This window comes from Leptosomus discolor, chromosome 12 (assembly GCF_034619465.1).
Source record: "Leptosomus discolor isolate bLepDis1 chromosome 12, bLepDis1.hap2, whole genome shotgun sequence".
Classification (NCBI taxonomy): domain Eukaryota; kingdom Metazoa; phylum Chordata; class Aves; order Leptosomiformes; family Leptosomidae; genus Leptosomus; species Leptosomus discolor.
This window is the reverse complement of record NC_141402.1, coordinates 893207-913466: the sequence shown is the minus strand read 5'-3', so window position 1 is coordinate 913466 and position 20260 is coordinate 893207. Positions and strand designations below refer to the sequence as shown.

General features: G+C 54.0%; 1 protein-coding gene across 1 annotated transcript in view; it reads left to right on the top strand.

Annotated features, from left to right (window-relative positions):
- The first annotated feature begins 7047 nt into the window (after positions 1–7047).
- Positions 7048–20260, top strand: part of BAHD1 (bromo adjacent homology domain containing 1) — a 37253-nt gene continuing 24040 nt past the window's right edge. Inside the window, exon 1 of the mRNA XM_086472226.1 lies at positions 7048–7057. The gene's annotated coding sequence lies outside the window, so the exon portion shown is untranslated. The remainder of the gene's footprint in view (positions 7058–20260) is intronic.

Genomic DNA, 20260 nt, shown 5'->3' with positions numbered 1-20260 from the left:
CCTCGTCCTCCCCGCTTCTCCCCCAAGCCATCCCCTCCCCGGCAGCCCAGCCAGCAAAACAGGTCGGCTTAACGCAACTGCCCGGGCGCGTGGAGCAGCAGGTACGTGTCCCCTCCGCCGCGGGCAGCGATGCCGAGGGATGTCACCGTCAGGTCAGTGCGCTGGCAGGAGCTCCCCTCCACCTGGGGGACACAAAGAGGAGGGGGCTGAAGCTTTTACTGGTGGTGCAGCTGTTTCCGATGGAAATACCGACCGGCCTGAGCGCGCGCCTCCGGGATTTCTCACGGGGTTTCCTGTGTTAGTCCTGCGCAAGGAGAAAAGTCAACGTTCCGAGTCGTGAACGTGGCGATGGTTTTGCTCCCGCTGCCCAGCCCGAGCCGGCCGTTCCTCAGGCGCTGCCCTGAGCCCGGCCACCGGCCGTGGGGCGCAGGAACGGCTCCGGTCGCCGCCGAGCGCAGCCCTCGCACGCAGCTGCGCTCGCAGCCCACTAAACCCCATCCTTCCGCATCGCCGTCCGCAGATGGTCGTATAATTACTGTTTGCTTTCCCATCGTGTCTTTTTGGGACATGTGTTTTGCGTTCGGGTTTCTCCAGCCTCCCTGGTTTTGTGAATCACACTTCATAAAATAATGGCTACCTAGGGAACGCAAGGCACGGCGGTTTAGTCTTCCCCTGCATGTGAATTTTTCACTAGCGCTGCCACGATCCAGCTCATAAAGCAGAGTCCTCGGTTTTAATCCTTATTTTGCAATATACTCAAGCACACACCTACGTTCACCTCCGTCCATGCTAACACTTAGGTATGTTTTTGACTCTTACTCCAGTCCTTTTCTGCTTTAATTCAATCCAGGTCTCATTTCCTGGCTGCGCTGGTCCCCACCGAGCTCATCTCAGGCAAAATTCATTGTTCTTCTATTTTTCCTCTCCATCAATACATTTGGCTAACGGTGCTTATGTATTCCTCACTAAAGCACTTTAAAGTCTTAAGATGAGGGGTGAAATAAGAAATGCAACAGGCGATCCCCTTTCTGGGCTGAGCTTCCCTGGCACTGTTGCGTAGCAGACAAGAGCATCTGATACGAGTGGCATCAACATTTCTAAAACTAAAATAAAATATAAATGAAACCTTCATAACAGGAAAAAAAAAAAAGCTAAAAACCTACAGATAATTCCCTGAGACACAAACACCGTGTTCTTCTTTGCCATTTTCCCAGGTAGGTAATGAGATTGTGTATGAGAGCTCTGTGCTGGCAGACCCCTCTCACCTAGCCCGAATCCCTCCTGACTTCTTTCGATGGAAAAGGGGAAATAATTCACCCAACTATGAACGAGCAACAGCTGATGTTTAAACAGAAATCTCAAAGGAAGCTGCCTATGTAACCACAGCTGGTACGCTGCGTACCGAAATACGGACAGCCAATTTGCTTTTTTGGTGTAATATAATTCCAAGTCAGCCAACAGAGCTCCACCAGGAATTGATCTGGACTTTTGTATTTACTGGGTTAGCCCTGGAGCGGGGAAGAAAAGGAGGGGGGCCACTAAAACCCACCTCCCTTGCCGCTGGAGCCAGGGCAGCACCAGCACTTTTTATGTTGCGGTGTCGGGCGGGATGGGATAACTCAGCCGACTGGGCTTTGGGGAGGCTTTCTTGGTGCCAGCCCATCTGAGGAGGCGCCTGGAAAAGGGGGGAACCACCCGGGACGCAGCTGACACGTGCTGGAATACAGAGGACCTTTTAACCCAGCCCTGCCAGGTAGGAGCCACGTAAAGACACGACGGCAGCGATCCTGAGCGGAGGGGATGGGTTTAAGCCTTGTCTGCGGCCACGGAGGCTGCCTGGAAAGGCGGGGGCTGGCAGTCCTGCCCTCCTCCCTGCAGCCAAGTCCTCCCCCGAGGCCTGGCCGAGGAACCAGTCGGTGCGGGATCCTCCAGACTGCCGCAAGTCGTTGCTTTCGGTGCGTGAGCTCGCTCGGTGGGAGCCTGATGCCAAAGGTTCCGTGCCTGCGGAGCGGCGGCTCTCCAGGGCGGCGGGGCGGTTCGCAGGTGCTGCGGGGGCGCCCGAAGCTCTCGGGGGTGCGTTGCCAGGGGCGCGCTGCCTCCCCCCTTCTGCGAGACAGGGGTGCCAGGAGCCTCCTGCGAGCGCGGGCACCTGAGCTCGAGGCTTCCTTCCTCTGTCCTTGCACCCTTGCTGGGGGAATTTTTTTTTCCACTTCTTGGATTTTTTTCTGTGACTTTTAAAAACTTGCCACGGTTGTTCCTGGAGGTGGAAAGAGCTCGGAGTGTTTCTCTGGGGGTGCACAGGGCAAACACCCCTTCTCCCAGCCTGGGCTGCTGGTCTGCAGTGGGCAGGGTGGTGCTGGGGCTCTTCCCCAGTCTCTCCGCTCCTCCAAGAGCTGCAGAGATCCTTTTCCCCCGGTACCCCTGTGTTTCGTGGTGAAACCCCCTTTTCCCTTCTTTTACCTTCTGGCGCTGGTCCAGCTGTGTGTGTCTCTCCCACCCCAATACCTGTTGAGATGAGGGGTGCGACGAGAGAAATCCTGGCCCTTAATCTCTGCTGCGCCCTGGCCTGTGCTGGAGCTGCCCCAGCTCCTCCGGCAGTCGGGGGGCTTCACCACCTCTCTTGCCAACAGGGACAACCTCAGCAAGTCGCTGCTGCAGCCCAGATCGTGAGATGGGGAGCGCGGCGACAGCAGATCCCTGTTCCACTCCTGTTCAGGCAGCAGGTAGAGGAACAGCCCTGGACGTTGTCCCTTTCCCAAAAATCAGGCCAGAAGATGGGGTAGCAAGATGTTGTGGTGGGGCTTTGGTGGTTTGTTCCTCCTAGTTAATGAGGGAAAGAAAAAACCAAACCCTGTGTCTTGTCTGTGCCTCTGTGCTGACAGGCTGAAGAACAGCAGACACACAGCCATATTGTCCTGTAACCAGCAATTAACTTTATTTTTTTTCCCCCCTCATCCCTTTGAGAAAGGGATGAGGAAAGGCCCTGCTTCAGAATAAATTAGCTTCTCAAAAGGGAGGGAGCTCTGCAGATGGCTTTGTTGTGCTTTCCCCTCTTGTACAGCTCTAGAGCACACAGCTCTCCCTCCTCAACCCCTCCGTGCTCCAGATGTTCTCCTATGCCAAACACCTGGAAAAGGCGAGGTGGCCTCACCTCCACCTTCACCAAAAAGCAGCTGTTAAATGTCTGATATTTACTGTTAAACTTCAGCACTAATTTTGTCCATGTATTTGCCTCCTGGATGCTGTGAATCTGTAGGTTTATTGCCAGTTTGCTCAACCTCCTGGACAGCTTCTCCTCTTTCGGGGAGAGAAAACCTCTACCCTGCTGCAGCCGTTTGATCCCGGGTAGGGGCAGGCCTTTTCTGGGGGCGGCGGAACCCTCCGGTGAATGCTTTATCGCCAAACAGCCCCTTTCAACCGCGCTCGGGTTTTTCCGGCAGCCTCGCCGTGGGTAGCTCCAAGCGGGAGGAGGTTTTTGGCAGCTTGTTCGTAGCAGTGCTCTGAGGGCTCTGCTCCTCTTCCCGCGCAAAACCAGCCCTGAGCATCCCCGCTAAACTCTTGTACCTGCACACTGAACATCACAGCAGCACCGACCGTTCCTGAAACTTTGTCATTTCCAGTCTCTTCGTTTCCCTGCTCCAAATACCCGTCCTGCTAACCGAGTGCGTCCCAGGCAGAGCTGTGAAGTCACTCAAACCCCTCTTAACGACTGGCGTGAGTGTGCCCTGTGTTACATTAAAATTGACCTCGCCCGGGGTGCTCAGCAGTGCTTTAGTGACCCTCCCGTGTGCTGGGGCTCCCAGCAGAGGGGGAGGGCTCGGCTAAAACCGGCATTTTTAGGGGACACGCTGGCGGCAATGTGAGCTGCCTTTGCTGTTCAGGTGGGAGCAGCGCAGTGTGGCTCTGGGCTGAGGAGAGAGGCAAAGCTTTGCACCCCTGGAGCGGCTCTGGGTGGTGCTGGGCTGTGGGAAATGGAGCCTGTGACAGGGTTTGTGACAGCCTCGTCTGAAGGAGCTGTTCCTGCATTGCAGCCCCGAAGGGAAGCAGTGAAACGGGGTAATGTAAGAGCGTTTTTCAGGAAAATTGCTAACCCCTAAGGCAGGAGTGATTGTGCAGCACTAAGCGGGCTCTCATGTGCTTTTTGACACAAACCCACTTATTTAAAAAAAGAAAGAAGCGTAGTCCTGCGTGGGGCTGCATTTTTCACCCCACCAAGCGCAGGTTCAGTGAGTGACTAAACGGAGGGTGTGACCGCACCGTAGAACACGCTCACAGCCCCCCGGGACTGTCTCTTCAGTGAAATCTAGGAGGCACCCCTATTTTTCCACCTCTTATGTTCTGCTGGGTGCGTAAAGTGTTTGCCAACTTCTCATTTGATAACGATCTGGTGGCAGTCTCACAAACGCTTCCCTGCATGAGTGGTTTCCCATTTGATCGCTGCCTAAACAGCCAGGGAAGCTCATTGTTCAGCCCCCTGCGAGTGCACAGGGCTGTGCTCCGAGTGTGCCAACCCGGGGGACCCGCTGCGATGGGAAGGTGCGGATGCTACTGCGCACCGCCCTTGCGGGCAGCCCTTGGAGCTGTTCAGGTTATTTATTTTAGCTCTGTTCTTTTCTGCTGCATCACCAGTGACTGGTATTCCTTTCAGGCAGGCTTCTGGTCCAGTCGCAGGTCGTGCTCAGATGCAGCGCTCGCTGCTGGGGACTCTGGTGCCGAGCTCTGGCCCTTTAGATGGGCCTCCCCTTCGCCTAGGGCGCTCCAGAAACACGGTGGTGAGCACAGTTTACCCAGCCGGCTCATATTCACTGATATACCATCAGGTACGGCTTGACCGGGCAAGAAAAAAGCGCTGTTCCCTTTTCCTAGGTGTGCTGCCCTGCTCGAAGTAGGCGCTGCCAAGCCTATGCTGTCCACAGTGTTACGTGGTCGTCGTGTGGGAGCAGCCGTGGCTCGGAGCTTGCAAACCCTGATTGCAGAGAACGGTTGGATTTATTGCTCCTCTTGGAGACAGAGGAAGGAAGAGAAACTTCAGCTTCAAACTTCAGATAGAAAGGAAACCACGCGTTTTTGGAGTCAGTGTCTCCAAACAGACGAATCTTCCCTCAGTCTTCTCCTGCGTAGCGTCTGGGTCCTGCACAGATCATAGCAGTGGCTGATCTTGCTCTTCCTGGCGAGGTCCCTGTGGACCAAGGACCACAGGAACAAAGCAGAGAAAGTATTTTAGCCTCCAGGGCTTCCTGCAGCTTTGTTGCATTTCAAGCAGACCCTCGGGGCTTGGCGGGGTTTGACTCATTGTGTGTGTACTCTTTTTCCTGGTGCACTTTGGGTTGCCCGTCCCATGTGCTAGTTGCTTCCTTCTGAGAAGTTTCCTAGGTTTGAAAGAAGTAGGACAAACCTAAACCCCCGTTTTTGCAGCTGATGGAGAGACTTCAGTGGTGGGGGACTGTGGTCCCGCCAAAGACACCATATCATTGATGAAAGAACCGCCAAGGTTTGCTGTATCCCCCTTAGGCATTTAAACCCATTTTTCAGGAGAACATGGAGGGTTACAGACGCTGTTTGGGAAGATGGTCTCAGGCCTGTTGGGGGAGTCTGTGTAGACCACGTCCTGGTGAGGACACAACACATCGCGGTGGGGACAGGCTACACAGGGATGCTCTGGGGCACCTGATAATTCCTCGTTGGCCTTTCCCCCCCTCAAAAGAGTGGGGCCTTTCACTGATGCTGGGTTACAGGGCTGCTCGGGGGAAAGCAACCGGCCACAGAGGGTCCTTGAGGGGCCTTGACCCAGGCCCATGCTCGGCTGTCAGGGCGGGTGGGAACGACGGGCACCCAACCCCCGGCCTTGGCCCAGCCTCACTCCTCTCCCTGGGGGGCAGCTTCCAGCGAAGCCCCCCCGACCCCCTGCTCTCCTGCCATCTGCCGAACCCCCCCGCGACTCCCGACTTTGTCGAGTTTGGATCCAAGGACTCGGTTTATGGGGCTGGCGGGGAGGGGGGGGGGGACACCGCAAAGGGGGAGTCTGGTGAGATCCCCCCGCGGGGACGGGGCTGCGGGGCCCGGCTGCGGTGGCCCTCCGGGCCGCACAGGCCGCCGGTGGCCGGGCGGGGAGGCTCTGGTAACGGCTCCGGGGTGTGAAGGCGTCTCGGGGAGCGGAGGCTCCGCTGGGAAAACCGTCGGTGGCCGCCGCTCCCCGCAGCCCGGGCGGCGCTGACAGGAGAGAGCGGGGCCGCGCCTCACGCTCCCCGTCCTGGAAGGGAACCGCGGGGTCGGGGGCTTCCCCGGCGCCCCCAGCTCGGCTGTGCCCCCCGGGGGGGGCGGCACCCCCGGCACCGCGGCGCTTATCCCGGTGCCTCCGGGCCGCGGGGGGCGGGGGGGGGTACGGACCGGGCGCGGCCGCGGCCGTGAGGGGAGATCGCGGGGGGGGGGGGGGGGGGGGGGGGGGCCTGGACCGGGAGGGTGGAGGGGGGGGGAGCGGGTCGCTGAGGGGGTGGGGCCGAGGGGCGGGGGCGTGCGCGGCGATTGGCCGGTGGCGGCGAGCAGGAGCGGTCGCGATTGGCCGGTCCGGCGGAGCGAGTGGCGGAGCGGCGGTCGGCGATTGGCTAATGGACGAGGAAGCAGGAAGGAGGACGGAGGGGCTGGCGGCTTGCGGGGAGTTCGCGGCGGCGAGCGGCGGTGGCGGCGCCTCCTCCTCCTCCTCCTCCTCCTTTCCCCCCTCCCCTCCCCTCCCGCGGCCCCGGCCCCGGCACCCGCCCCCGCCCGCCCGCACCCGGCCTCTGCGCGCCGCCCGCCCGCCCGGGCCGCGCCGGATCGCGACGCCCTGCGGCGAGGGCGGGCGGCGGCGGCGGCAGCGGCAGCAGCGGGGGCGCCTCATCCCCATCCCGCAGCCGGGCGGTTGCCGAAGAGGCGGCGGCGGTGGCGGAGGAGGAGGAGGCGGCGGCGGCGCTGACGCAGCAGCGTGGAGCCCGGGACTCGGGCGCCCCGGGAGGGCTCCCGTCGCTGAATCTCTTCCCCAACCGGGGCCTGCGGCAGCCCCGCGGCGCGGGAGCGCGCCCCGGTGAGTCCCCACGCGGCCGTGCCGACCGCCCGGAGGAGCCCGCGGTGCCGGGAACTCCGGCGGGCCGGGAGCAGGTGCCGCCGCCCCGGAGCGGGGGCGGGGGGGGAGGAGGGGAAGCGCGGGGCCACCGGGAACTTTCCTCGCCGACGGGGGTGGGCGGCTCCGGCGGTGGGAGCGCTGGGAGGGCATGGCGGGCGGCCGCGGCTCGGTGCCCCGCGGGGAAGCGGCCTCGGGGGCAGGTGGGCCGGGCCGGGCCGCCCTCAGGTGCGGGCGGTGGTTGGGCGGGCGCGGCGGCCGTTAACTTGCGAAGTCCCGGCGGTGCGAGGCCGAGGTTCAGCCTAACACCCCACCCCCACCCCCCCCCCCACTCAACCGGCCCCGCCGCCCCCCCCGCTCCCCGCCCCGGCCCGGCGGGTCCTCCCTCGGGGCGAGCCCGTCCGGCCCCGGCGGCTCGGCAGGACAAAGGCGGCGGGGCCGGCGGCCGTCTGACAGGCGGCGGGGGGGGGGGGGCGGCGGTGGGCCAGGCCTGCGGGCCGGGGAAGTTGCGGGGGCTGGAACCGGTGCGGGCTCGGTGGGGGCTTATCGCCCCAGCGGGAAGGTGAGGGCTCGTCAGCACATCGCCCGTTTTGAGGCGATTCCTGGGGAAAACCGCCCAGAGCGTGGGTTGGTAGAGCCGCTCTCCTCCGGCTCCCTCCGTGCCGGGGGCAGGGGAGGGGATTTCGGGAGCAAAACCAGCTCTGGCCATCGAGAAGTTTGCAGAGGGCTGGTGGGTGGGGGTGTCTTTTTTTTTTTTTGGGGGGGGGGGGGGGGGCGGGGGCCCACGCCTGACCGTGGAAATCAGCCCCTCGCCTGGACGGCCGTCAGTCGAGCGGGCAAGTTCGTCGACTTTCTCCGGGTTCGCTGGAAGGCAGCGGCGATGCGGTGCGGGCTGCGAGCAGAGCGCGGACGGGAGCGCAGGTGGCATCGAGCCTCTTCGGGGGGCGGCGGAGTTTTAATTTTCATCATGGTTTTCATCAAAACACACCCCCCACCCCCCCAGCCCCAGGCCTTCTCTCGCCTGCACTTGCCGTGCGTTTCCCGTGGCCCTGGACATCTCTTTTCCTGTCGGTAGCCCCGGTGGCTGAGGGCTTGTTTCCTCTTCTCCTTTTGTGTAGCGGTAGCTCCTAATGGAGGCAGCTCCGCTGGCTCCCTCTTTTCCAGCTGCTTCTACGAGGCGCAGGAGCCAGCACATGTGACTGGGCAGATCTCGGCAGGCGAGCAAGTGCTCTCCGGGCGACTGCTCGACAGGCAGCCGCCGAGGCGGGGATGCCCGTGCCCCACCGGCTCTCTGCCCGTGCCCCAGCACGGGGAGTCACAGGCACCCCCTGTTTTCCAAAAGAGCAGCCACAAAAACTTGAAAAATACGAGCGTTTGGGATCTGTTCAGTTTGCCTTCCCACACCCCCCCCCCAGCCCTCTCCCTCCCTCTCTTTCCACGAGTGCTTATCTGAAAGAGGTTCTGGTTTTGTTTTGTTTTAAAGAATACAGCTGCCCCTCGTGCTCGCTCTCCATCTGAAGTCATCATTGTCAGGAGCAGGCGAACCTCAAAGCGAAAGGCTTTTCTGGGCTTTTGCGAGCCTGGTTAATTGATCTGTCCATCAGTTTGCCACAATTAGAAAGCGCTCGCTCCAGACTGGCGGGCTCTGTGTGATCTTTGGGGCTGCGGTTGCAGGACGGTGTTCTGGGGTCTCGGGGTTTTATTTTAAGGTTTTCGGTCCTTACGGTTGTGAGAGGTAGGGTGACATGAGCTGTGTGATAGACGGATGCTTTTGAAATCTTAATGTGATTTAAATACCAGCCCGCTGCTGATCGCTTTAACAGAAGTATCCTGCTAACGTATTCATCCCGAACCATCCTTCACGTTTGTCATGTCCTGGCTACCTGAGTCGTTCTCCAGCTTCAGCTGGAACTGTCTAAATATTTGCTTGCGATAGGAAACTGTGTGTTGGTCTGATTTAACAGGACATTTTGGATTTAAACATTGATTTCTGTTTGTTTTCCTAATGAATTCAGTGCAGCATTTTAAATGGAGCAGCAGCACAGGCTTTCCAACTGTTGTTCTCGAGCAGAACAGAATTGCTACCACGGCGAAGTGTAGCATTGCTTAAAGGTGTAAAATCAGCTGGAAAATGCCAAACCTGTGGGTAAAAATGATTCCCTCAACTTTGTGAGAGCGGATCCTTTCTGGATGCTCTGTTTGCTGTGGGTTGATGGTGACGATTGGACAGAACGATACAATGCCACTTAGAAATGTAGCGTTTGGGGGAAAAACAGCCACAACTTTGGTCCTATAGCAGAAATACTATTTCAGGCACTGCTGAGATTGTTTTTTTTTCCCTCATCCAGCTATATCAATGAGTCTAATGTCGGTGCTCTGTCCTTCTTACCAGTCATCTGCATCACTTTTCTGTCTCCAGTCTGACAGCCTTGTTGTTTGTTTGGATTTCTAACCTCTCTGGGCAGAACACATGAGCTAATTTTGTTTGCTGCGATGGTGTTAATTGCTGCTGTGTGATTCGGGGGCTGTACGGACCGTGGGACACGTGTGCTGGTACAGTCTGTGGATATCCGATTTAGATAGTGCTTGGTGATTATTTTGGGGAAATACACCCTTCAGCAAATGCTTTTCTAATGCTACTGCAGCACTGAAAATAAGCCCTTAGCAGGACATCTATCCAGAGTAAACAACTGAAAAATAATTAGAAATCGTAGGCAAAGGCGAGCTGGCTATTTGGCGTTAAGTTCAGATCATGAGAAAATGAATGAATGGTTATGTCTGGTGCTGCAAAAATAGGAAGGTGTGCTCAGATGTGCAGACTTTGCATCCGAAAGGAGCTGTGCAGGGCTTTTGCCCCAGCTAATACTTGGCTAACTGCGGTGATACGCCCCATGGAAGTAATGACAGGAACACACCCCGCTTTGTGCCCAGCCAGCTGAACTAATTAAGTCACAACTATCATATTGTTAATAATAGATGAAACAGCAGTTCAGATAACTGGGAAACACAAAAACTGAAAAATAAACGCCCCAAAGAAGTCGTAAAACTAAAAATAGCTTCAAACACAAGCTGTGCGGCTGTGCCATAGGCTGTCGCGGGCCAGGGTGGCCGTGGATGCGACGGGTGGGGAGGTTGGACGGAGCCAGGGACTTTCCTCCGAACGCGGCGGGCTCCCTGGCCGTCGCTTCTGGTCTTCTGCGTCGCCTCGCGAGGTGTTTGCGTACAGGCAGGTTACAGGTGAGCCGCGACTGAGCGGGTTAGATTGGCAGCTGAGGATTCGTGGTTCTCCTCAGGTATTTCCTCTAAGCGTGAAGGCTGGGGAGCGTCGGTAGCCTCTGGATGCGAACTGCAAAAAAAAGGGGGAGCAAAAAAAAGGGGGACACACACACTTGGTAGGCAGTGCTGAGGAGGAATTGTGCCCCTTGCTTCAGCATGAAGACTCTTAAGGCTTTGAGGCAGAGACGGTTTCTCCAGAAATCCTCATAGCTGTCCAGCACAGCAATCTCCTCCTTCGCTTGGACCAAAGGCATGGTTTTTTAATGACAAAAAAAAAAAAATAAATTAAAATTCATGGCCAGATTTCTGCTCCGAGTGAATGAGTTATCTGCAACAAGACCATTACAATTTAACCCTCTAAGCTTCCACACTTGCAAGCCCCGTACTGGCAACTGATATTCTTTAAATGGGGAAAATGCACTTAAGTGTACTACTACTGGTTTCATTTCTTGAGACAGAAAGAAATGTGATTGTACAGGGTGATGCAATAGGCCTTTATCCAGTTACTGTCCAGACTTGATATTCTGGCATGAAGGTTTATTATAAAAGTAGAACAGAGTTGCAGTGATATTGCACGTGAGAGTAAAAAAATATCTGCCATTAGAGGAACAGGACCGTGGAAATCTGTATCTTGCTGTACAGCGAAATGAGGGACTGATGTTATCATTAAAAAGTTAAACCATTGGATGTCATTAAGAAGAATAAATATAAATCTGATTTAAAATGAATTCATTTTGCACCTGTTCTGTGTCCCCTGTCAGTGTTTGTGCCATTGGAATTGAATTTGTCTGTGACATGTGAACTTCTGCTCTTGCAATGTGGGTGAAAACCCACACGCAACCAGAGAGACTGCAGAGGGCTGGTGAGATGTAAAAAGTGTGGTCAGCTGAGCAAAGCAAGCAAAAAAAAAATCTCTGAACTGTCAATATTACAGTCGTATAATTTCCAAAGAATATTTCAAGCCCCTCGACTAGGGACAGCAGTGCTGCTCTCTGGTTCTGGTGAAATGTAGCTGAAAATGAGGATAGCTTGCCCAGAGAAGCAGTTGTTTTTCCCCTATTCAGTTAATCACTGATACTCATTGAATTTCAGGAGATCTTTCGTAGCGGGTGTGTGGTTATTAAGTCCATGCGAGCCAGAAATAAGATGAGGGATGCTTCTGATTTCTGCCTGGGTTCTCTTTGGCGCGAGCCTGCTCGCTGCTGGGGCGGGTGGTGAGCAGCCCCTCAGTGATGGGGACCTGAATGTGTCTTTCCTTGGCTGGTTAAAAAAAAAATGTGGGAATATGCAGTATAACGCACCCCGGGTCTGGTGGTGCTGGGCTGTCGCGCTTGGTGCCCGCGCGGTGCCGTTCGCCGTGGGGTACGGCAAATAAACACCTGGTGAGACAGGGGGACATGTGTGGGCTCACACCAGCTCACGCAGAGCACAGCGTGTTCAGGGCCTGAAGTCTGCGTTTCTTACGTGTGGCACAGCCGGGAATGCTGCTTTTATCACCCGTTGTTAAAAATGCTGACTTTCTGGGTGCCTGTTCATTAAAGATGCTCGGTTGGATTCTTGCCGAGGGCTGCTTTCAGCCATTCCTTCTGTAATTCTCCTTCCTTGGCCGTTTAAATTTCCCAGCGCGTTTAGGGACTCGCAGGACGGGCGTTCGAGAGGTCTGTACTGGAGCACGTGCGGCCAAGCACCGTGACGAAAAAGAGCCTCGCGGCATCGGCAGGGTGTCGGCGCGGCGTTGGGGCGGCACGGCCGGCGTGCTGGTGCTGGAGGGCGGCTGTGGGGTGCGGGTGTGCTGTGGCCGTCCCCTTCCCCTGCCGAAAGCCGCGTCGTGCAGCCCGGGTGGGCTTTTATTCCTGCCGTAACGTGCTGCCGGTCCGGGTGCCGTCCTGCGTGCCGCGGAGGTGAGCGCTTCTGGAGACGGCGTGAGAAGCGGGTGGGCTCCTGCGTGGCCGCACCGGAGCGGTTTTGGCGCTGAAGAGCGTGGGATTTCTGTTAAGTGTGTCGCGTTCAGGAATAAGATGATGTTTCAGTTCAGAGCTGCCAGTTGCTGTGTTCCTCGTGTCCCAGTTCTCTCGAACAAAGGTGTGACTAAACAAGAAAATTATGATTCCTTCCCCCCCTCTTTGTAAGCCACATCACAGGAGTGCTTGCTGGCACCCATTGTTCTTCAAGCAGTTTTTTGAAGGGCTTTCTCATACTCGGCTTTGAAACTATACAGCTTGCCCAGCTCAGCAGGCTTGATTATTATTTTTTTTTTTTAAATAAAAGATGATGGCTTTTAGTGACTGCACGTGTGTCAGTATTTCAAATTATTTACGATGCTCTTAGAAAGAAAAAGGAGGCATTTTCCTAGCATTGATTTGAATAAAACAGCTTTGCTGTTGGCTTATTTTTCGGTGTCTGAATCATCAACCTTTAAATAAAATAGCAGTGCTAGAGAAGCATCGAGATCCATGGGCATCGCTGAACTGTGCTGCTTCATACGTACACCATGCATGGCCTTCTATTGTTCCTGGCTGTGGCCTGTGTAAAGCACTGAAAATAGCAAGCTTTAGCCTGCCTCCACGCAGCACAGCATTATCCTCTGCCGCTTGTCTTCATTGTATCTTCGAGTGCCTGCACAATACCTGGAATAGGCTTAAATTGGCAGCAAAGAAAAGAAACGGGGAGTTAGAGGCATGCGAGGAAAAGATGGTTGAGTTGACTTTTGCAGGCTGGAAGGGAGAAGGCGCTGCTGCGGGAGCACGGGCGAGCAGCCGCGGCAGCACGTTGCTGGCAGAGCAGGCGGACGCTGCCCGAGCCGGGAGGCACCGTCTCACGCCGAATCCTCGCCCCAGGGAAGTTCTTTACACTAAAGGGCGTTTTAACCAGACCCTGGAATGGAGGGGGCTCGACGCTGGCGAGAGCGACGGTGTTACGGGATGGTGTGCTGGAGGTATTAGGGCAGTTGGCAGATGGAGCGCGTTCTTGCTGGTTTAGGTTTGGGAATACCGTAAAAAGGCAGAGGGGTTGGGGGGGGCGGTGTGGAAAGGGGCATTGAGGCATCTCCCTCTGCAGAGGGAGGCACCGGGGGAACGCAGGTGGTGAGGAATAAGCAGCGATAGTCACGTATTGATAAACATGGAGGATTTGGAAGGAGGAGGAAAGCGCCGGCTTGTGAAGGAAACTAGTGGGCAGCAGGAGGGATTTTTTTTTTTTAATTTAAAAAAAAAAACAAAACCAAACACCCAAAACCAGATGCAAGAGGCATGTTTGGTTTTGTTTCTTTGTTTGCCTAGCTCAGTCAAAATCAGTTCAAGAAAGCAAGGTTGGAGGCGGTTCAGGTTAAGGAGCCACAGCAGATCTCTCCGAGGTGAGCAGGGTAGCAGAGGAAAAGGGTTCAGCAGCTATAATCACAGGTAGGCAGGGAAGAAGAGATTTTCTTAAAATCCTGGCTAAATGCTGGGTGGCAGGACAGGTATGAAAATCTTGATGACTTGGACAGGTAAATCCCAGACTGGGAATTTGTTGGATTTCAGCAAATTGGTTCACTTCCATTGCTCGTGCAGGCTTTGTGGGGATCGGTGCCCTAAACAATCACTTAGTAACCCCAGCGCTCTCACACATCCCTGGTTACCCAGGGGTGGCACCTACGATAACCAAGCACGCGCTGGGTAGAGCGCCTGGCGAGGCACAAGATGTAGTGCCTGCTGTCTGCCCCACTTTGCCTCACGAGAGCCCTGTCATCTCATCTCTCCCTTTCTTAGATGCTTGATTTCGTGAAAGATCTCTAGGAATATAGTTATTTCGGATTTCTACTGTCCTTCTTGTGTTCTGGTTGCAAAGAAGCGAATCTTTTCAAATCCTGTTAGAGAGGACAGACAGTGCAATGGGCAAAGCGCTGTTTAGCCAGCCTTCAAAAAAAAAAAAAAAGCCATTTTCATTTCTTCCTCTTTCCATTTCTTCCCATACAGTGGAAGAAGAGCCAGGGAATAATTCCCACTTCAGAATAAATTGCCAGCTTTGCTGAGATTGCAGTCCTGACACCTCCGGGGCTATAAAGGTGTAATAAAACTCCTATCCCTCCTGGTGCTGGGGAAGAAGGGGGCTGCAGGTCAGCATCGGTCATCAGGGATAACTTCAGCCTGGCAAAGTTCTGCGAGCGAGTAGCGTAATTACAGCGCGGATGGTGCGTCGCTACCTGCGAAAGGCTCTCGTCTGCGCCCAGCATACGTGTGATCTGCATCACTTGTCCTGCCTGAAACCACTAATGAGCTTAAGAACTCTTCTGTTTTCTCAGCGCTTAACAAAAATTAAATCCTTCCCTCCGAACAAAAATGTCGCGTGCTTAGCCCGATGCTTTCATGCAAGCACAATGGGTAACCGCTGACCCTGCCTTAGATGCCACCTCAAAGCTCATTACTGAATAATTAGGTGATCCTTAACCTTTCCACAAAGTTTGGGGATTTGGGGAGCTTTGGGGGGTGGTTTTTTGTGCTGATAACCCGACATATCCCAAGACTCGGCCTTGAATTTCAGGCTCTGGACTGTTCCAAACTCCATCTGTCCACTAAGTGAATGTCAATCCAATTTAAGCTTGCATATGTTTCCAAGGAAACCATGGGAGGCAGTGGTGAGAGATGGGCCATGGAGGGGCAGGGAAGCAAGTGTTTTGTACTTTTCAGTACTTAAATGTGATTAAAACCTAGTTAGCTGTAATCACCCTACGTAGAGCAGTGTTTAGAGCACTTGAAGGTCAGATAGTTCCTTTTGGAGGAGTCTCTGGTGTGTGTAAATGAAATGTAGTCAATTTAAAAATTTAAAAAAAAAAAAAAAAAAAGGAAAGTGGCTTCAGGTGCTGCCCCCAAGGTCTCATTGCAGCTCTTGGAGCTTTCTGCTTTCCCAAATAGATTAGGGCTTTGTGTACTGCAGTCCTCATTTTCTTTCCTTTCTAGCAGGCTGGAAAACTCATGCAGCTGTATATAAACCTGTCCAGCCCCTCAGCTGAACAAAGCAAGCTGCAAACGCTTTCTCCCTGTTCCACCCAAAGGAGTGTTTATATGTGTATTTAGACCCCCTCAAAAGTACGAATTGAAAGTGTTTAAGTGAATTAAAGATCGGTGTCCTGGTCGTGGTAGAAGAGCAGCAGAGCACCTTAGTGCTGCACGCTGGTGTGTTGCGGAGGGCAGCAGCAGTGAGAGGCATTGCCTGAGGAGCAGCAAAGCAGACGAATATTCGGATATTGATATTTGCTTCTGGTCGCGCAGACCAACTGAAGGTGCTGCGGCGCCCCGAGGGCTCGTTTTTTACCCAAGGCGTGAGGATTTCCAGGCACTCGCCAGCTCAAGCATGCTCAGCCTTTCAGAGGGATGGAGGGAAGCCGGTGAGGTTGGGCTGAGCCTAAGGCTGCGTAGGTTCGCCTCTTGCAGATCCCGCCAGCAGAGCAGTGACCGCAGCTGAGAACCGACAGGACTCGTGGCACGCTCTGCGTCCGCGGGGCTCTGACGAGCGTCGCTCAGCTCCGCTAGCGCTCCCGCGCTGCGTGGCGAAGTGGTGAGCAGGGTGGGAAGCAGCAGAGCCGTCTGGAGACGCTAAGGCAGAATTTGCGCTTGCTTTCTGTTTAGAAGAAATGAGTGGTTTTTCCCTGTTCAGGGGAATTCATCTTTAATTGAGAGTTTAAATTCTGCAGAAGCCAGAACTGTAAGTCTGCCTTGCTTTCCGAAGTGTATTTCTGCGCGTTAATACAGCCATTAAATACAATGTTTATCTTGGTTATTGAAATGAGTAGCGAGGTTCTCACTTCGGAGCTCTAAAGCGGGATATTATCTGTCACTTTAGTTTAAAGAATGCTGCTAGCATGCTTGGGCTTAAAATGTTTTACTGTGACAAATAGCTGAAGCAGGAGCTGAAATTCTGGTATCTGGGGATATCCTGCATGGGTATGTTGTATCTTTGTGTGTTGTAACTGCAACACGAGGCAGAAACTCGTCGGCTCAAAGCTCTTTGCAGCTGTTGTCCAGCATCAGATCCCCTTTGGATCAAATCTCCAGAGATCGGGACTGCCAGCGGCAAAACTGGCTCCGGGGAGGTGGGCATCCGGCACGGGAGCTGCGAGTCGTCCTTGGGGCTGAGGCTGCGTGGCAGCACGGTTGTTCTGGCTGGCAGAGCAGGGGCTTTGCAGCGCATACCTCCTTATCAGCTGTTTACCCTTCCACGTCTGGGCACAGCATGGGAAAGCAGAGCTTGCTGCAAGCTTTCTTGGATCTTCCAGCAGCTCCTGGAAACTTTCTGCTGGTTCTTCCGCCGTTCCACCGGTAGCTGTGAGCGTCTCCCGCTGCCACTTTGGCTCTGCTTCAGCTGGCAGCTCTTGCAGCTGCAGGCGTCCCTCTCTGATCGCCTCTCCGGTCAGATTTACGATGGTCTAGCTGCAGATTTTGTCTACTTGTGTCTCAGCCCGCTGGAATCTGTAGGTCTAAGCTGTTTGCATCTTTTTACCCTGGTGCTCTTGTGCCGGTGACTTGGATGTGTGAGGGCATTTTTCTCTTCCCCATCCATCTGCCCTATGTGTTAAACATCTCAATGTTCTCAAATCTTGTAGCTGGCAATCAAGGGGTAGTACTGATAGCTTTTGTTGTTGTTTCTCCACTTGTCAGTGCTAGGAGTTCCTCAAAAGTTACTCTTTTTTTCTTCCCCGTTACGAATATATTCTCCTTGAAGCCAGAGCTGGAGGAAGTACGGGGGGTGTCTTTGAAGTATCAGAGCATTCATTTGTGAAGAACAGCTTGCACAGCACTCGTAGGGCTCTTGTCCCCAGCATTCAACACGTCAGATGTTTTGAAGCCACAGCCTGACTTCAAGGGACCTTCCTGAAAATCCTGTTGAAGGTACCCATGACATTTCTGTAAAACTAGGCTGAACTGTTTAAAAGCTTTGTGGCTCCCAAGAGGAAGTTGTAATTATCTTTGCCAGAGATCTGATGGTTTATCCTCTGGAGTTCACACTGGTTTCGTGGTGACCGGCATTGATGTGAAAATGGAAGTCTTCAAAGACTTGTTGGTGGGTTCCCCCCGAGGTGAGACAGTGCCTCTGCTTCGGGAGCAAATGTCTAAATGGGCCCCTTTTGCAGCCACTGGTTTGCATGTGAAGTGTCCAGGTGTGAATAAAGCCGGAGTAACTGCAGGTGAGATTTGTGTTGGAGCTGCGAATCATGTAATGAAACTGAGGCTCAAAGCAAATTGTAGCTCTTGGTGCTCAGGAGTTTGTTTGCACCAGAAGAAGCCTGTGCTCTGCATCAGCTGAACCGCTTTTGGTGGTTCTCTCGTTTGGGTTAACTGTCCTCTTTTTGGGGGGCAGTCTTAGGAGAAGTGCTGTTAGCCTGAGATCCTGCTGTGAGATGGCTGTAGAAGGTGGGGAGAGATGCAATACTGAACACGCGTGCTCTTGAAAAGAAATGGTGGAAATGGCAATCGAGCTTTAAAGCGCCTTTGCTGGCTGCAGGGCCCCCATTTACGTGTACCCATGGCAGCAGCAGGTGTAGAGAAGGAACTTGGAGCAGTTGTAGTCAGCCCTACCGGGGGGCAGGGGGTGAGCTGAACCAAAACGTTGCTGACAGATGTTCTTCTAACTTTTTTTTTTTTTTTAACCTTAACTTCTTTAGGCAATCTCATACTTTTCCTAGCCCAGCAGGGAGGAGAGATGTAGGAACAGACTTCTAAATCTCCCTGAGTGCGGTTTAAGTCCTTTCCATCTCCTCTCGTTCCCTGGAGAATGCTGTATCACCATCTTACATGTTAGGAACTTTTTTCTCCGCCCTTTTTTTTTTTTTTTTATAGTGGCATGATGTCAGCCCCTACGCCCTCTCCTTGCTGGTCACCTCCAAGTCCTTCCCCACTCCCTCGTTCGTCCACTATTATGTGCAACACGAAGAGACGTGGGCCAGCTGGAGGCTGCTCCCATCTGGACTCCTTCCATGCTGCACTTTGCCTGTCCAACAGGCAGTGCTCCCGGGCATCTACCCCAGGACAATGTTTGGTTTGGGTTTTGTTTTTGTTTTTTTTTTTTCCCACAGCAGTGGGATGCTGTTGACTCATTGAGCTTGTGCTCCTCAATAAACCTCAGCTGCTTTCTGCAGTGCCACCTTGCTGGCTGCTGCTCAGTTGGCCTTTGTGCAACTGGTGAGTCCTGCCTGTCCGGTGTAGGAGTTGTGTGTTGGTCCCTGTTGGTGGGCTCCTTAAATGTGGTTTTAATGCTTGTCTGGTCCATCAAGATTGTATGTGAACCTGTAGCTTGTCTTCTGACTCGCTTGCTGTCTCTCCAAGCATGACCTGCAGGCCAGTCTGTGACTTACTAATAAAATACTATGTGACCTGCTAATAAAATATCGAATAGTCTCAGACCTGCCCCCAGGGAACCTGCTGTGTCTGTTGTTTGGTCACTGAATAGCTAGGTGTGGGGACAGGCTGTGTTTGAGTCTGCCTTACGGTGGTTTTCTTTAGGCCGTGTATCCCTCGCTGGCTCCTGGGGAGCAGCCTGAGAATAATGGAGGAGCAAAACCCAGCGCTTTGCTCCTGCAGCAGAACACTGGACCTATGAAGTGGCACTAACCAGGCAGGTTCAACAGATGATTCACACATATTTCTGCTTGTGACAACTGCCATTAGCAGGGTCTGCTCACGCGTCGCTCTTGGGGCATGCCTTCTGCGTAAGGTCGTGTAGCAGGGGCCGGTGTCTGTGCTGGAACCGAGGGACCACAACCTCATAGGGCTTCGTGGGACACAGGCACCGTCTTCCACCAAGACCCCACGTAATTCAATCCAGAGCTCTTGGGTTTGAGTGTGTAACTTACTCGTTGTTCTTAATTGTTCCTGATTATTTTTTTTTTAGTCTCTTTCCTTCCAGCTGTGCAAGATACAACAAAATCTAAGTAGTGCTTTGGTGTGATGTCGTTTAAATGGCTCACGTTATTGAAAACGTCTTATCATGCTCATTGCTTTGAAAGCTAAGTGTGTTTAATCACTCCCTTTCTGAATGGCCAAATAGTGTCACGCATGTGTAGGTAGATAAATGCAAGTTAATGAGTGGATATAAAACAAATCACTCCCAGCGCAGGTCTGCAAATGCTGTCCAGTCTATTTAAAGGTGATATTTGTTGCTATGACTGATCAAACCCGGGGCGCAAGTAAATGTGTGTATTTAAGTATGCCTCTAACGATACGGGTAAAGGATGAAGGAGCTGGGCCAGCTTCTAATGGGAGTTAAATGGGCTCTCGTGGAAGCAGTGTTCCAGCGATTGGGCTTCCAGTTGTTGGAAGTGGCTGAATTGCCTACGTTTGGCTTGTGGTTTCTGTTATTTTAATACCACTTAACAGTTCTTGTATGGAGACGTAAAACAACACCCGTCTTGCCTGAGAGTTTTCTCTGCTCTGATTTCTGATGACGACATGATGCTAGCTGCTGGTCGCTAGAGATGCTCTTCTAGCGCTGCTTGGGACCTTTGGCAACGCGGGCGTTGAGTCCCTCTGCTCTCCTGGGCTTAAATTATCAACACAAGGTTTGTGCAGGGGACGGTGATTCCTCGGCCAGCGGTGGCGTGGCAGCCGTGGTGTTCGGCGTGGTGAATGGTCCACACGCGGTGCTTGGGTTTCCCCAGCCCAGCCCACAGCCCTAATAATTCTGGAAAGAGCCAGTGCTGGGCACTTAAACCCTTGAAGTGCTAATTGCTTAGTAATGAAAAGGGTAATCGCCAGGCAGTTAACTTTAAGCACTTCGTGGCTGGTGGAGGTTCAGGCTGGTCTGATGAAGACATTAATAACTTTAGGTTCCAGACTAAAGTCTCATCCGTTTCCCACACGACTGCTCTTTGGGACTTCCCGCACACTCCGCGTTGACTCCCTGAGTCTGTAACTGTCTTCC